This window comes from Tauraco erythrolophus, chromosome 12, assembly GCF_009769465.1.
Source record: "Tauraco erythrolophus isolate bTauEry1 chromosome 12, bTauEry1.pri, whole genome shotgun sequence".
Lineage (NCBI taxonomy): Eukaryota > Metazoa > Chordata > Aves > Musophagiformes > Musophagidae > Tauraco > Tauraco erythrolophus.
In genome coordinates, this window is record NC_141476.1 from 3819527 (window position 1) to 3832891 (window position 13365).

Below are 13365 nucleotides of genomic sequence, written 5' to 3' on the forward strand. Positions count from 1 at the left end.
AGTCTGTGATATTATTGATTTGCAATGAAACACTTAATGATCCTGTGGTTCTATTAGATCTAGTCTGGCATCCACTGACTCGGGTGCTTTACCTTATTTGTAAAGATTGTTGGTAAAGCCGCGTTCAAACAGGTCAAAATATAAGTTTATTTTATGATTGGTTTAAGCTATTCAGCCCTGGTCAGCACAGATAACGGTGAGTGTCATTTATGCAAATGCTTAAGTAAAAGAAAAATGTTTCCTAAATTTTAAGGCATATTTAAACCACATAGCTCGAGAAGACAACACTCCTCTTAGTATTTGCTTAGCAAGAAGAAATCCTAAAACAGTTGTTGCACTTCAGACTTGTGCAGGTTTTGATATGCAGCGTGGGAAGATCTGGTTGTTGCTGTTTTAGTGATTCATCAGTATCTGTAGCATCTGTGAAGTGTTTTCATTATGGCTCATCATCAGGCGAGGGTTATTTGAGAGATAATTTTACATGCTGCAGAGTGGTGAGATGCAGTAACGGTAAACAGCAAGCAGCCATGGAACTGCTGGCATCACTGCACAGGATTGTACCTGAGGTAATTTTACCTCTTCTTCCCCTAAATTCCATATTCCAGGCAAAACTGTAACTCATTTCACTTGCCAGTTTAATAGATGATCTGCCTAACAGGATTGCTGTCGTATCTCATCATTGACAACCACAACACTTAGCAGACATTTTCTCTGTTGGGATTTTTTTTTTTTAGCTGCTCATGTGAAATCTTTCACCTAAGCTGTGGGTTTTGTTCCTTCCCCTGTTTCAGATATATGTTGTAAAACAAGTAAAAATTGTGCATGTGTTATGCACAAGTTTTAGGTATAGTTTGGATTAATACCATCACAGCAGAAAGTAGCTACATTTGGACTCGGATTAAAGTGCAAGAAATGATCACACACGTCATCCAATTCACTGGTCTTTGTTCTAACATTTTTGCTTCATGTGGACTTCCTCTTGCTGAACATCTGAGATTAAGCGTGTCCCTTCGCACTGCTGTAGACCCCCGTCAGGGATTTCGGCTTTTGGCACGCACGGTCCATTAGCAGCATGTTCTCAGAAAGCAGGAGAGAGCGGAGACAGAGGATGACCTGACTAATATTAATGGGTTGTGGCAGCAAAGGACAAGGAGTGTGGGACTAGGCCAGGAGCATCCTTCACAGCAACTGGGAACGGTACAGGAAAATGCATCCGTGTAGCACTGGGAGATAAAGCAAGAGCAGAAGAAGGAAGCTTGCCAATCTTTAAACAACTAGTTCAGGAAACAGTTGTGCTGTTAATAATTTGCTTTAAGCAATAGCACTTGCTTGAAAGGAGAGTGCACAGGGAATATAGGTGTTCTATGGGACCGTACTTTTGTTTTCAACCGTTAATGACAAAGCGTTTCTTACTGCTCATAGAGATGTAAGTGAAAACTGGAAAAAAAAAATAATTCTGTTTACAGCAATTCCACTAAAGTTATTTTGTCCACATCATATTAAACTTGTAAATGCCACATTTATCACAGGATTAGAAGATAGATACCATAAATTTCACAGTAAGCTATCTAAGCCTTGGAACAACAATCCTTCTCCGGAGAAACCCTGTCCTGTGGGTTTAAGACCTGAAAGATTCCAGAAGTATTGTTTGACCACCAGAGGGAGTTCATAGTGTTCCACAAACACACCGACACTACTGAGAGGGATTTGGGAAAGCTAATTAAATTGAAAAACTAATTACAAAAGTAAATAATTAAAAAAAAAAAATCCAAGAGTGAAGAGTTCCCCCCCTTTATATCAGGAAATTACATTTCAGAAGTAAAAATAAATAGGAAAAATCAGATAAAACAATTACACCTTCATTTCTGAAGCTGTGATTACAAAGTTGCCTACCGATTTATTTATGGGAGCACTTCTTTGTATATAAAACATGTATTTACCTGAAGCTTGTTGCAAGTGTACATCGTGGTCAGATCCTATCTGCTACTTATCATTCCAGGCCCTATCTTCAGCTATAAACATTTTTTATAAAATATATATTTAAAAAAAAATACGATAAAATATAAACAGTTTCAACATAATTTACATTTTCCTCTTCTAAGCTTCTGGATTTATTCTTGGGGGTTGATCCCTGTCAGCCTTTAATGTACTTTATTTACGTAGGAGTCCCAGCGGATTCAAAGGCAAACTCTTTGAACACTGAGTTCATGCATTTCGCATGATGGAAGACCAAACATTGAAGGGTAGAAGCAGGGGACAAGAAAAAGCAGATAGCTGTGTGGGAAACATCGGGTAGGAGTGAAGTCCTGCTTCTCTTGCAGCAATAGCAAAACCTATCTTCTTCCAGTGGGTGGAAGAGGGGTGTGTTACCATATCTTTAAAAGAAGATGCAGAAGAATATAGGAGCTGAGTTCTTTTAGAAAATTCTGCCTTAAAGAGTAAGTAACCCAGATGATCCAAACTAAAAACCAATTAAAATCTTTAGACCACAGTACACTATCATGTATTATGTACATGCCGTATATTTGACTGAAAAGCTATTTCAGAAGTGGTTTTGAAAATTTAAGAAATATCACCAGTACGAACAACTCAATACACACAGCTTTATGGGTGTATTAATAAAAGATAATTCCTTTATACACAGAAAGATCAAGCCTTCTGAAAATTTATATTAAAGAAACTAGAATTAAGATATGGGAATTTCCTGGAGTATCTCAAGGGGAGAAGTTTTCTAATTTAATATCTCCTCTAGCTCTCTCTCTTTTTTTTTTTTTTAATAAGTTTCATGTCTGTTTTTGAGCTCCCGCTCCAAGTGTTAATGATCTTTAGGATACCAAATAAATATTCACTAACTCCTAAACCACCAAGAAGAAAATCATTTCATCTAACACTTTTTGTAGTTTCTAATTCAATGTTAGAGTGGAAAATAAGTATGGAAAACAAAGAAATAACTCATTTGTTATACTGAGAAGATAGATGCATTTCTACAGTCACAAAAGGTAGAACACAAGGAGTACTCTGATTCAAGATGGTTTTAAGATGTTATCTACAATGCCTTTATTCCCCAAAAAACTAATTCTAAGCAAAGATGCTTAACAATATTATTTTCTTTGATTTAGTAGACTCTTGATACCTTTTTAAGTATAGGTCCACAGGATAGTTCCTTTTCAATTCAATGATCATATTTTGCAATGATTACCTATTTTCATAATCACTTTCATTTAGAATCAAACAAAAGTTGTGATAGATTTATGACTGTTCATTTATTCTGTTTTGCCTGTTTCCTGGCATGCATCTGTGGGGATGTTTTCCTTTATCATTACAGTTTTAGGTCTGGGAGTTTCCTGTTTGATTTTAGATTGCAATCGTTTTACAGATCATCTCTGATATATGGTCAGCTCTCAGCTTTGCAAATATTGACACAGACTGTATTTTCTTATTTTCTCAGTAGAAATGGTGATGGAGAGCATGAAATCCTTATGAAGCCATGAAGCCATTTTCAAGCCTTCACAAGAAAAATATTCCTATGTCCTGAGTTTAACCTACTCTACAGCACAGGTAAATGTTTGTTTTTTGTTTTGTTTTGGTTTTTTTTTTTGTGTGTTTTGTTTTTTTTTTTTTTTTTTAAGAAAACCCTATAGTACAATTCCTGTCTTAGCTCTTGTCCCTACAGCACTGCTTGCAGAGTCAACGTGGTACCATATAACCCATGGTCTCAGTGACTGCCTCTTACGAACTCATGACCCAGAGGGTTCCTTCATGTTTTTTAGTTCTCCCTTCTAGCCACATAAGTCAGGAAATGTCAGACCTGGAATATAACTCACAATCACAACACTGTCAGTGCTCAGAGCTGGGGGCTGTACGATTTCAAATTTTCTATTTGACAGTGAAAGAAGGCAATACTGTAAGCTTTGAAAAATAATACATTACAGCTGGCTGAAGCTTTTGAGAGATTTGAAACAGTCGCAGAGATGGCTGAGTCAGTGGGTGAAGTGTCAGTACTTTTAATGCTCCTCCAAACTCAGAGAAGACATCCATAACACATCAGAATATTACTTATCTCTAGATACATATATACCCTGCAATGTTCTTACATGCCTGTATTAAACATTGGTGTGCACTTGTCAGTTTGCTGAAGATATACGTTCCCTTAGTCCCAAAGTTTATGTAATAGAAATCTTTAAGAAGAGGTTTGGGTAAGGAATTTCTAACAAATTACTAGTTTCAGCACTAAATGACTTATGGCTTTCTAATAGTAGCCTCTCTTTCAAATCTTAGTCAAAATATGTTTTGCTAAACTATCAAAATACATTAGAAAAGAATTTGCATAGAAAGAGGTCAAAGTCATGCCTCATTGTTTGAAACTTGAATCATAATTGTGACAATGGGATGGTAACATACTGCTACTGTATTTCATGACACAGATGTCGACCACATTAGGAAAAAAAAGAAAAAAATCAATGTGAGCAATGACTCATTTCTGAATTGCCAGTTTGATTCAGAAAGCACTGATTAGTTCTTCTACAACAAGGTATTATGAACTATTAGTAAGACAATGTTTCTGACAGGTTTACCAGGCTTCAAGGAATGCTTATATCACATGGTATTACTCCTCTGTAAAAAGTTCACCATTTTTTTCATTTTCCACTAGTACTCCGAGAATATTTGAATTATGTCTGCTTCCACACTCATTCCTCTTTCCACTACTGACATATTTTGAAGGCATTAAAACCAACTCCAAGAAGCAGAAGGGAGGCTGGCTTTACAGCCTTTGCACCAGACTGATCTCAGCAGGTCAGCCTAAAGCCTCGAGTGTTGTTCATAACTCCAGGCCACTAACATGCAGGTGTATGTGCAGAAGAGATTTTGGTGAATGAATAAATAGCAGCTTTAATCATACAGTCACATGAGAAGCATGTCAAGGTACTGCTTTTTATGATGTTTTAAAGACAAGGAATTTAAAGTAGAACAGTGTGTAGATGTGAAAATATTTGTGCCAGAAGCATTTCAGTAAATTGCAGCTAATTACAGATTATAATAGATAGATATAGGTGAATGAGCTGCTAAGCTGAAGGTTTCCTTGGTGTTTTTTCCTGTTCCCATTGAAAGTTTGATCACTCCTCTAAAACAGAATAACCTACAGAGTATAAATGCGAATCAGGAAGATGCAAAGAACATGCATCCAGCACAGCCCGTGCTTTGGATCCACTTTTGGATCCAGCTGGCATCCACTGGACCTTCCCACATGGTGATAAACGCTAAAGAAAGATCTCCTGATGATTCTGTGAGCACACAGCACACTAATAAACACAGGTAAGAAAACTGCCCTGTTGTAACTGCACTTAGCTGTCAGCATCGGTGCTAGCATTTGTGCACCCTGGAAAGAAACAACCCTCTCAGCTTCAGAACAAGTTTTTCAACTACAATGAGAAAAAGATCTAACACAAATATTTACATTTTAAAATATCAAAATCATTTTCATTTTATGAAATATTAATAATATATAATTTAAGCAGTAAATATATGTAGGAATTAATGCAGTGAGCTTTCCATGTAATAAAACTGTGGGAAGATTTGATAATGGCCAGGAAGAGGAACACAAGTCTCTTGCACAAGGAAGGACATACAGTAGAACCTCAACTTTGTATCCACTGACAGGATATTCTGTACCACGAGAGCTCCTGTCATAGAAATGAGGACCTGTTGCTGGATCCGAGGGGACCCAGACAATACTTGGAGCAAGCTGGTTCATCATCCTGCATATACTGGAAGACGTGACTCTCTTTTTCAGCACCACAAGGAGAAGTGCACGGTGGGTACGAGCTTTTAGGAGTCTGCTGACTGCTAAATCAGGACCTGTCTCAAAGGCATCACGCAAGTGATGGTGTTACTCAAATGAGAACCCGTGTGTTCTTCTTCTTGGGCTCCTCATTAACATCAGCTGGAAGGTAGTTCCACACTTCTATTTGCTATAGGGACCCTCTAGCATGGCCCCAAAAGCCTGCATGTAAACACAGACCCTCTGTACAGTTACGTGTATTCTGTCATGGGAGTGCTTTATGAAATTTTAATTCGCTGAAAACTGGCAAAAATAACTGATGAGTTGTCTGTTTCTCAAATACAAAGATTGCTGAAACGTCTCCTCTTGCCATACGAATGGAGACATCTGGTCATCAGATGTTTGTATTTAAATTTTTGCTGATAAATACGTGTTGAGCAAGTGGCTGTTACCAGCTGTTATTTTTTTAGCATTGTTAGACAAATTTTCTGTAAACAGGTGATAGAGTATCATCTCAAGACTAAAACCAGTGATTTATTTCTTTTCCAGAGAAATACTATTTTAGCAAAAATGCATTTTCAGATAAATAAAACTGTGTATTTATGGGTTGAATTTTCTAGTTATAGTTTTACCCAAGAAACAGAGAAAAAAATAGAAATCAATAATTTCTTTATTTGGGATACAGTGAATCATTTCAGCTTATTTTTGAAGTGTTATTAAATTTGAAGATTTTGTATGTTAAATCAAAAATAAACATATAGGACTACATTTCTATTTAATCCAGTATGAAATTTTCTCGCTCAAATTTCTGATATTCTTAGGAGAAGGAACAGAGCTTTTAGAGAGAGAAGGGAGGCTGAAAGACCTCAGTGAACCACTTAGGGCAGGATAATATTCAAGCACCCTTTGGATATGGAACATCACATCATCAATAAATAGATCATGCCTGCTCCCCATAGAAGGAACCATGTGGCTAAAAACACAGCCATCAAGATCCTTAATTACTATTTATATGGTTGACTAGATTTGGCAAAAAGATTTCAGAAGCACTGTGAAGAAAATCATCTAGGGAGAGCTCTCTATGCCAAGGTCCAATGCAGAGCAGATTTTTATAGCTAAGTAGATCTAACTTACAAATAAAGCTATTAAAGACAGAATTTATAGTGGAAACAGTGAAAAGATCATCAACTATAACTGAGCAAGCAGTCGTAGATGTCATAAGGTGATCACGTTAATTTAGAAGGAGGATATTGTCACAAATCTAAAGTGTGATGAATGGTGTCTCCTTACGACGCCGGTGCTGGGCACATCTACAGCTACTGGTAAATACATTCACTGTGCTTTTTCTTGGCTGTAAGATACAATTTCAACTAATCAAAGGTAATAAAATAATGATAGTGCTATTCCACTACACAGCACAACAGCTGCAGTTAATGGTCACATATTAAATACTATATCTGAGTGCTTCAGACACCAACTGCTTTAATATCTGTTAGGCAGAAACCTGGCATTCAGACCATGCTCCCTCTTCTTCTCCAGACTTTAAGATGAGCATGCAGCCTGTCTCATCTGTCCTCCTCCATTCTTATTCACCTTTTCTTCATTCTGGACCAACATCAAGAATACAGTTTTTCTGAGTATTCAGGTGACTGAATACACCTCAGTGTTAGCCCTTCCTGTCCTTCAACACAAGAGTGTAGTTGACCCCATTCTGCCTAACTGCTAACAAGCAGAAGGCTATCTGAAGCACCTACATTTACCATGAATTCAGGCAAAATCATACATTTACATCTCTTTCTTCTTCCTGTTGCATATTAGCTTCTTTCAGTATGTCACTCTACGATTAAACAACATTAAGCACCAGTCCTTCACACTGACTGCTTTCCTAACTCTAGAGGAACTATAGGATTCAGAAAAAGGCTAGAATTTGGGATCAGTTTAAAATACAAGAATCTTTCAACACCCAAACCTTAATCCAACATAGTCCTTGTATTCCAGGGACTGATACTTTCAGTAAAAAATAAATATACCTGTACTGTCTTGCTTGTTCCCAGGCACCTCACAGTCATTCAAGCACACTTGCACAACCACAAGTTCATGCTCAGGCTCTCTGCAGGAGAAACACATCTTGTTCCCTCTACGAGCAAGTCAGATTCTCCCACATCCATCCTTGGCAAACAGCACCAACCTGCACTCCCTGCACTCATGATGCAATGGAACTGCTGAATCCTAGGCTGATGGACATTCATCATGGCAGGCTGGGAGTTGAGCTAGATACCAGCAGCCTGCAATGCAATTTCCTGATCGTTGCTAGGAAAAGTGTACAAAAATAACTACAGCACCTCACTGGCAACACCTGGAACATAGAGGGAGCCTGGTGCAAGTGGAGGGAGCCAGACTGCTGCTCAGGGCTGTAGCTGCGAGGAGCACTGGCAACTGCCAGGCTGACTTGGGCCATGCTTCTCTTCCCTGGCTCCCAATGAAAACTGTATAGACTAATCTCATTACTTAAATGCTGCAAACGACCTCAAACCACTGGTCAATAACTTCTTAAACCCATGAAGTTACCTGTGATTTTATTTGTGGATGCGAGCAAAACAGCTCAAATACTAACACAATCTAAAGGTCACTTTGTACTTAGACGAAACTAAAGCTCAGGATGTTTGGGTGCAGAGCTAGTAAAGAGGAAACTACTCAACTGGAAGTATTCCATGTAAATATAAATATTTACTAGGCCAGACATATGCAATTATCCTGGGCTAGACAGCTGATAAAGAACTTGAGTGCTGCATTTCATTCCCACCCAGCTTAGCTCCTCTACTGATTTCTGGAAGTAATTCCTTTAGCCTTATAACTCTTTCCATGTAAGTCCAGGTCCATGCAAGTCTGAGGACTGCTGTCATTGGCAGAGAATACAGAACTTAACTCTTACCTCAGCTGACAATTTTTTAACTCCACAATTCAAACTTAGATTTTGAGATTACTCTTTGATACAACTGCCCCTTGGCAGAAAAAGTGTGTGCGAGACTATGAAGGTCCACGTGTCCCTTCTGGACAGGACTGAAAACCAGTTTAAATTCAGCTAGAAAATATCCATGTTATTATCTATCCTCATTGAGGTTTGTTTGAAGAGTTCTCACTCAACCATTTATAAAGCCTTTTTCACATTAATATGCATATATTTCCTTTCATCCATTTAAGAATGTGATAAACAAGCTATGCTCCTCACTGATGAAGAACTGAACACTGGTTTGAAACATCAATTATTTGAAATTCATAAATCACTCTTAGCATAACTCATTCTCCCCTTCCAACACCCTACCCCCACCTCTGCTGTCAGTCAGAAAGCAGCAACCAGCCAGCAGTGTACCAAGTGGCACTTTGTGCTCATTCATGTATAGGTCCATAGGAGTTTTGAGAGCTGACTTCTGTTAAGACAAAAATAGTTTTTCTCAATAAGATCTAGCAAGATGTTAAACATGAATGTCAGTGTTCTCATTTAATGTAACTGTTAATTACTTATTTAATAATTGACAATGCGAACATTAATGTGTTCTCAAAGTATGTAATAATCTTTTTTCCCAATTCTGTTGCATTTGTTTAAAAGAATAACGCTTCTTCATGTTTATGTTCATACATAAAGAGGAATGGAAACAGGACAAGGAACTGTGCGTTTCTCTATCACCCAAATAGTTACATCAGTGATACCATTGGCCTTCATTTCACGTTGAGTAGACTATTAATTTTGAGACTCTTGCCCCCAGCACATGCGTATCTAATATGGTCTATACACCACATTACCAAGAACACTACCAGGATCCGTATCACATTTCCAATCCAGGTCCTTTGCCCAGACCAGCCCGAAACACAATGGTGCCAATACACTTCTTCCTCCTTTCTTTCATACACCTAGTTAGCTTTCTGGTTGAATTTTCCATGGTATAAATCCTGGGAATAACATCAACATGCTCACAGACTTGGCAGCAAAGCCAGTAGCTAATCCTGCATCAAGACAAATTTGATCAGAAAAAAATCTTAAACTAAGGCACCAGTATCACTAACCTGTGCTTTTGGCTCCATGACCTCTTTGTGTTTATGTCAGACAAAGGAACGTCTTCCAGGTTCCTGAAAGTTGATATAGTTCAGACAACATGAACTGTTCAGCTTCTACTTAAAACAAGTAGTACACTCACTTGCAGAGAACACACTTAGAGCCAACTAATGTTCTCGGTTCACTTTCAATAGGCCAAGCAGCAGTACAGGGCTGCTACGGAGAGATCTTGCTATTTATAACCTCTGACACAGAACTAATCATTTCACTTACAGATGAGGCCATGGCTTGGCTGGGAGTAAAAAAATGCTTGGAAAACGATTTTCATATAGAAGAGATCTAAAACAAAACAGCTACAGCTGATCCAGACAAAATCCGTGAGTTCTTGATACGTGCACACTACAGCTTTTAGCTACTTTCAATATGCACTTTGATGGAAAAGCTTTCAGACCCATTTCTAAAGCAGGTTCAGAATCATGGCTGCACTTAAAACTGAATTACAATAAATCTGTCATTTGCAGATTGAACAACACAACATGACATATTTGGTCTCTTGGGGTATCTTTTTCTATCCTACCTTCTTCCCCCATCCACTCACCATTCCAATACAGGGAAGAATTGACTTATTGCACATCAACATAAAGCAGACAGACTTCACAAAGCAGTTGGTTAAGTCAATCTCAAAGTTGTGCATTTCCACAGGTCCTTACAGAGCAGGTTTTCTGAAGCACTATGCTTCTCCCATGATACACACGCAGCTTCAAGTTTTCAATTATTAAGAAAAGGTAATTAAATTCCTCTTCCTTTTCTTTTTTTCCCTGCCACATCCTCCCTGTCCCTCCACCCTTTCCCTCCCAACCTGTCAAGGACACCAGAGGGAATAGTAGTTAATCTGAGAGACAAATTGATCCATCTTAGACAAATGTTTACATGGTATTTTAAGGACAACACGAGTCAGGCAACTTACACACCTTCTTTGTTGTCCATCCAGACTGACCACACACAGTACCTGCACGTACCACTTTCTCACTTGTTGCTGAGGTTATGAAGCCCATTGGTTCCAATAAGAGCTATGAGCTATGGCAGAGCCATGAGGTAGAACAGGAACCCAGGCTCACAGACTAAAACTCTCCTGAAGTACCACCAAGCACTCCAGGATCAATTTTTAAGGAAATCATAGACACACCATGTACTTTTCTCAATAATCCTTTATAACAGCTGTTGGATAACTGAAGAAACACATGGAATTGCAAGAATTTCAGCATTACCTGTAACATTACTTAAGAGAATTCTCAACTTTTAACATTTTTTTAAGGATGTAACAGGATGTTTTGAGTATCGACAAGAGTAGGCCCAAAACCCAACCATCTGAGTTCGAATGATCAAAAAAGAAAAAATAGTCACCTACAGCAATGAGGGGGCAAGACTGTCAGTTTTGGACTTGACAACTATACAGGTTTAATGGGCAACAGAAAAAAAGTTGTTAATAGGCCTTGAAAAAAAAAAAATGCTACAATTAATACATTTCCATGCCTGCAGGTATCATACAGGGTATGATACCAGTGAGAATCTAAAATAAGGATCAGTAGTATAAACAAACCAAATCAATGTCTCGCATCATCCTAATAGCAAGAGATTCAGTAAGAGCCAGTGAATAGAGACTGACAAGATCAATTTAATTTAGTGTAAATTAAAGTTTAAATATGATTCAGGCTTTAAGTATTTTGTATGATACTTGCAGAACTAGAATAAAGAAAAACATGCAGCAAGACAAATTTTTTAAAAAATAGTATTCCCACACAATGTATACTTTTTTTTTTTTTTTTTTACAGCATTTTCTGAAGTTTTCTCAAACCTACAAAATAAAAATCAAAAACATACCACTGCCCCAAACCAACATATGTACAGCTGGGTCACGATTTCTCTTGCCTATTCCACCATTCACTCTGGCAAATCCATTACATGTTCTTAAGTGGTTCCTGCACTGCTACCTTGGCAAGACTTCAACCACAACAGTAGCCTTAACCCCTTCTAGACAGGGAAGCAATGAAAGAGGTACAGATATGTTAAGACAACATTTGTTAGGTGTACATACCCCATTCTGTAATGCACTCTTGGACATGCTCACCACTTCTATTGCCAGAAAAGTTGCTGTTGTTGCACAACCAAGAGGCTCTCATCAGATTTTTATCTGCTTTGTATCAGGACCCTGAGGGCACTAATAGCGTTTAATTGCTCTGACCAGACTCACCTGGGACCTCCATTATCCCATTTCAGCTCACATTTGGGTCCTCAGTCTTAGCCTGACCTATACCTTAGGAGCATCTGCCTGCAGCTGCACCACAGCCATAGCTGTGGCTGGCCATGGGCTTTGTTGATCCAAATCCCAACGCAGGGGTCTGATGTTCTGGCTTGACCTTCCCTTTGTCACTGTAGACCTGCCTGGGCTCTGTCTGACCCTGTTTTTCATCACTGAACCTGATGCTGACACCAATCCCTTTTGATCTGCCTCATCACTATGGACCCACTTAAGCATCAGGACTTCTGATTGCCCCAGGGCTGCCCGATGTGAGTGCCACAGGGCTGGGTCCTGCCTGCCTACAATGGTACCACAGGCTCAGCCTGTAGTTTCTGGTGCTTAAGGAGCAACCAGTTCTCCCTGCTACCTGACACTTCAGCTATAAATTTTCATTTGCTTTCAATCTACCAGAAATAAGAACAAACACAAACCTTGGAAGAGCTGTACGAAAAATGCATGTCTAGATGCACATCTCCTCTTCAACCCCTGCACCTGCTGTGGCAGTGTAATATATCGCTCTCACTGACTTTGCTGTATCACCATGTGCAAGTAAATGAATTCTCTGCTAGTCTTATGTCAATGTTTCCTAATGAGAGCTTTGTTTGAGTTTCTCTTTTCAAGTATGTGCAGAATAATGGATGGACCACAGTGAAATATGTCCCTCGTGCTCTTTGATGGAAATCATAAACTCTGACTACATAGCTCCAGTGATTTACAGCACTTCCAAAATGCAAAGCAGAATTCATTCTGTGCAAAAGACTGCTGCAGCTCTCATTTGTTTTTTCCTTTAAAATGCAATATATAGATTCATACACATTTTATAGAAATGAAAAAAACCTATATATAAGCATTTCACCTGGCTGTGCAATTATGCAAAAGGTAATGTTAATAATTTATCTATGGCATTCATACTGGCTTAACGAAAGCTCCATTCCCTTAAGTTGGAGAATTAATAATTTTGGATCTGAAGAGCGCTGCTTTAAGTCTTTAAAAGGATTTATTTCTTATAACATAATGAAAGTCTGTTCATCTAAACTAATCATGGACAAAAGCTAAGCTTCATGAATAATATTTATATTTTTTGACAAACATCTAATGAACATACATAAATTAGTTTTTCCGAGTTACTGAGTGGGATCATGATTTGCTATCGAGTAGTCACAGAAAACTACTGTAGGAAGATTCACATTATTCCGACTGGACACTCAAGAACAAAAAACAGTCAAGAGAGCCATT